General features: G+C 35.4%; 1 pseudogene; it reads left to right on the top strand.

Annotated features, from left to right (window-relative positions):
* The first annotated feature begins 1,679 nt into the window (after window positions 1-1,679).
* LOC116569187 lies at window positions 1,680-3,027 on the top strand (annotated as a pseudogene).
* The last annotated feature ends 2,122 nt before the right edge of the window (window positions 3,028-5,149 follow it).

Genomic DNA, 5,149 nt, shown 5'->3' with positions numbered 1-5,149 from the left:
GGAGAGAAGAAATTAGATTAACTGGGGTTCTTGGGACCCAAGGAATGACACGATGCTAAATTCCCTGGATTTTCATCTTTGGCTCATACATCCCAGATTTAGAACTAAAGAAGCCTGTGCTCACCAAAGCACATACCCTCCCCAATGTCCATAACCCCACCCACCTTCTCCCAACCCCCCTCCCCCCAGCAACCCTCAGTTTGTTTTGTAAGATTAAGAGTCACTTATGGTTTGTCTCCCTCCCAATCCCATCTTGTTTCATTGATTCTTCTCCTACCCACTTAAGCCCCCATGTTGCATCACCACTTCCTCATATCAGGGAGATCATATGACAGACCTGTACCCCTGGGGATAAAAATACATGTTTATAAAAAAAAAAAATTAAAAAAAAATAAATAAATTTAAAAAAAAAAAAGAAAAGAAAATGGACAATCTGAGGGTTTTGAAGGGGCAGGGGGGGTGGAAGGTTGGGGGAACCAGGTGGTGGGTATTGGAGAGGGCACGGATTGCATGGAGCACTGGGTGTGGTGCAAAAACAATGAATACTGCTGCACTGAAAATAAATTTAAAAAATTTTAAAAAAAGGGAAAGGGGCAGCCTAGAAAGACTGAAAACTTTTAGACAATAACCACTCTGCTATAGTCAAACACCTCAGAAATTTCATGACCTTACTATCGCCCATGCCAACAAAAGTTAAAGTGGGGAACCTAGACTTCTACCCCTGACAGAATGTGACAATTTGGTCAGGGTGGTGTCAGAGAAGGCTGAGTAAGGAGCCAAAACTTCCATACCTGTGGGGCAATAAGGAGGCTTCATGCACTCTGCAGTGTCAGTGGATACCATGTAGAAATCTTGGACTTCCAACTCCACCCAGCAGTAATGAGGTGCTTCTGTCCCTCCTCCTGGATTGGGGTCAGAGGACATCTAGAAGGGGGTCAAGACTTTCACCACTGTCCAGTGGTAAGAAGGCAGCTCACATTTTCCATGATGTCAGCAGAGATCAAAGTGAACAACTTTATAAACATAAATTTGATAATTTAGATGAATGGACCAATTCCTCAAAAAAATATATTACAATAATTCATCCAATATAGAACAGATAATATGAATAGCTCCGTAACTATTAAAGAAATTGAATTCATTATTTTAAAACTCCCCAAACAGAAATCTCCAGGCTTAGCTAGTTTTCCTGGAAGATTATACCAAACATTTAAGGAGGAATTCATATCAGTTGTATACAATCTCTTCTAGAAATGAGACTAGGAGGAAGTATATCCCAATTTGTTTTATGACACTAGTATTACTCTGATACAAGAAAAAAAATTAGTCAGACATTACAAAAAAAAAAAAACACTACAGACTAATATCCTTCCTGAATTTAGATGCAAATCCATAACAAAATATTAGCAAATAGAATTCAGTTAAATATAACAAGAATTATGCATCATGAGTAAGTCGGGTTTATTCCAACAATGCAAGACTATTTGATAATCAACCAATGCAATGCACCATATTTACAGGGTAGAGAAAAATATTATATGCTTATAACAAGCAATGCTGAAAAATAATTTGTCATAATTCAGTATCCATTATGTCAAAAAGCATTTCACATAATTCAATACATACTTACCACAAAGACTTTTAGTATAAATAGGAACAGAATACGATTTCCTGGCCCTCTCCTTTCCCCACAATGGCGTATGCTGGCCCATTGATATCTATGTACTCCAAAAAGGGAGAATCATCTAGCAAAAATGTTACTTTGCCTGCTGTGTTCAAGGCTCCCATTCGACCTGATATAGTGAACTTTGTCCACACCAATTTGCACAAAAACAACAGACAGGCATATGCTGTCAGTGAATTAGCAACTCATCAAACCAGTGCTAAGTCTTGGGATACTGGCAGAGCTGTAGGTCTATTCCCAGAGTTCGAGGTGGTGGGACTCACCGTTCTGGCCAGGGTGCTTTTGGAAATATGCATCGTGGGGGCACATGTTTGCACCCACCAAAACCTGGCACCATTGGCATTGCAGAGTGAACATAATACAGAAGTAATATGCCATCTGCTCTGCCCTGGCTGCCTCAGTCTTCCCAGTGCTAGTTATGTCTAAAGGTCATTGTATTGAGGAAGTTCCTGAACTTCCTTTGGTGACTGAAGATAAAGTTGAAGGCTACAAGAAGACCAAGGAGGCTGTTTTGCTACTTAAGAAACTTAAAGCCTGGGATGATATCAAAAAGGTCTATGCCTTTCAGCAAATGAGAGCTGGTAAGGGCAAAATGAGAAACCGTCATCATATCCAGTGCAGGGGACCCTGCGTCATCTACAATGAAGACAATGGTATCATCAAGGCCTTCAGAAACAACTTGGAATTACTTTACTTGATGTAAGCAAACTGAAAATTTTGAAACTTGCTCCTGGTGGGCATGTGGGATGTTTCTGCATTTGGATGGAAAGTGCTTTCCACAAGTTAGACAATCTGTATGGCACTTGGCATGAGGCTGCCTCCCTCAAGAGTAACTACAACCTTCCCATGCATAAGATGCTTAATACAGACCTTAGCAGAATCTTGAAAAATCCAGAGATCCAAAAATCCCTCTGAGCACCACGCAAGAAGATTCATCGTTGGGTCCTGAAGAAGAATCCACAGAAGAACCTGAGAATCATGTTGAAGATAAACCCATATGTGAAGACCATGTGCCGGAATACCATTCTTCATCAGGCCAAGAATCACAAACTTTGGATGGATAAAGTGGTAGCAGCTTTGGAAGCCAAATCAGGTGAGAAGGGGGTTCCAGGCAAGAAGCCTTCCCTTCCAGGGAAGAAAGGAAAGAAGGCTGCTGGTGTGAAGAAGCAGAAGAAACCTATAGTGGGGAAAAAGGCTGCAGCTACCAGGAAACCAGCAGCTGACAAGAAGCCTGCAGAAAAGAAACCCACTGCAGAGAAGCCTGCTGCCTAAAAACTTGACATTTATTCATAAAGGTCAAATAATTTTGGATAGCTAATTTTGAATAAAGACGTGATCAAAGCAAAAAAAAAAATACAACTTTCTAAATTTGATAAAGATCATCTACAAAAATCCTACAACAAATATTTTACTTAATTGTGAAAGACTGAATGCATTTCCCTAAGATTGGGAAGAAGATAAAGCAATATCTACTCTCACCAATTTTATTCAACATAGTGCTAGAAATTATAGCTAAATCAATAAGAAATTATAGCTAAATCAATAAGAAGCATATGAATTAGAATGTAAAATCAAAATTATTCCTTTAAGGAGGGCACATATTGCATGGAGCACTGGGTCTGGTGCATAAACAATGAATCTTGGAACACTGAAAAAATAAAATTAAATAAAAACAAAACAAAACAAAACCCACAAACTATTCCTGTTTTCAGATGACATAATTGTCTACAAAGAAATCCCACAGAATCTACATAAAAACTCCGAGAAGTAATAAGTGAGTTCAGTAGAGTCGTAAGATGCAAGATAGGCATAGAAAAATCAATTATATTTCTATATGCTAGCAATGGCCATATGGAAATCAAACTTAAAAACAAAATACCATTTATGGGGTACCTGGGTGGTATAGTTGGTTAACATCTGACTCTTGGTTTTGGCTCAAGTTGTGATCTTAGGGTTATGAAATGGAGCGCCAAGTCAGGCTCTGCACACAGCATGGAGTCTGCTTGAGACTCTCTTTCCTTCTCCCTCTGTGTTTCCCCCTTCTAAAATAAATAAATAAATCTTTAAAAAATTTTATATTTATTAAAAAAACCCAGAGAGAAATACTTAGGTGTAAAATTATCAAATCTACCAAAATGTGAACAAGACTTGAATACTGAAAACCACAGAATGCTGATTAAACACACACACACACACACACACACACACACACACACACACACACACAGATTATTTAAATAGACATACCATGTTCATGGATTGGAAGAATCAACATAATAAAAATGTGAATTCTCCACAGATTGATAATAGAGGTTTAATCAATTCCTTTCATAATCCCGTATATAACTTCTTGTTGATATGCACAAGGTTATTCTACTTTTTAAATGGTTAAGTCAAAAGAATTAGAATAGCTAGACAACTTGAAAAATAATAAATTAGGAGGAATCAGTCTACCCAGCTTCTATAGTATCAAAACTGTATATTATTGGCAGAAGCGTAGACACATGGATCAATGAGCAGAATAGAGAATTGAAAGTAGACCCACACAAATATGCCTGCTTGATTTTTGACAAAGGTAAAAAGCAATCTAATGGAGGGAAACTAGCCTTTTAATAAATGGTTCTAGAGCAAAGTGGACATCAGTAGAAAGCCAGAGATATATACCTTTGTAAAAACATAAGTAATCTACTAACTGAAAATAGAAATAAAACAAAAAGTATGATCAATATAGCAAAAAATGGGGAAAAAAAACAGGTATAAAAGAATAAATCTAGCAGAGGTAAATAAATAATAAAAATAAAAATATAAATATAAAATAAATAATAAATAAAAATAAAATAAATAAAAAATAAAAATAAAAAAATAAATCTAGTAGAGGGCATAAAACATATTTTATTAAAAAAAGGAATAGAGTAAGACCTATTATATATTCCATATTTATTATATATATATAACATACATATATACATATTACATACTATTATATATTACTATTATATTATTATGTATTAAATTCATATTATGATAATATATTTAAGTGGGTTAACCTTTCTAATAAGAAAATGAAGATTTTTAGGTGTTGTTAATAAGCATATATCAAATAGAAGTGTAAAACAAATTCTAAATAGTCAAGGTAAATGCTATATGAGAGATACATGAAGAAGGAAAATTTCAGAGAAAAAACTAGGAATAACATACATAAAGATGAACACAAGCAGATTAAAGTAGACAGCAACATTAACATCAAAGAAAATAAAATTCATGGCAAAACCATTAAAGGAGATCAAGAAGATATAATAGTTATTGATTTTAATGTACTGAATAAAATAACTTCAACATATATAAGCAAACACTAAAAATTTGAGATTTTGAACATCTCAGCTTTTAACTAATCAAACACAAAGAAAAGAACATCTAAATAAACCAATTAATAAGAAATTTTAATAGTATGATTTATAACATATG

Source organism: Mustela erminea, chromosome 11 (genome assembly GCF_009829155.1).
Source record: "Mustela erminea isolate mMusErm1 chromosome 11, mMusErm1.Pri, whole genome shotgun sequence".
NCBI classification, from domain to species: domain Eukaryota; kingdom Metazoa; phylum Chordata; class Mammalia; order Carnivora; family Mustelidae; genus Mustela; species Mustela erminea.
The sequence above is the reverse complement of the archived record's forward strand: the minus strand, read 5'-3'. Positions and strand labels throughout refer to the sequence as shown.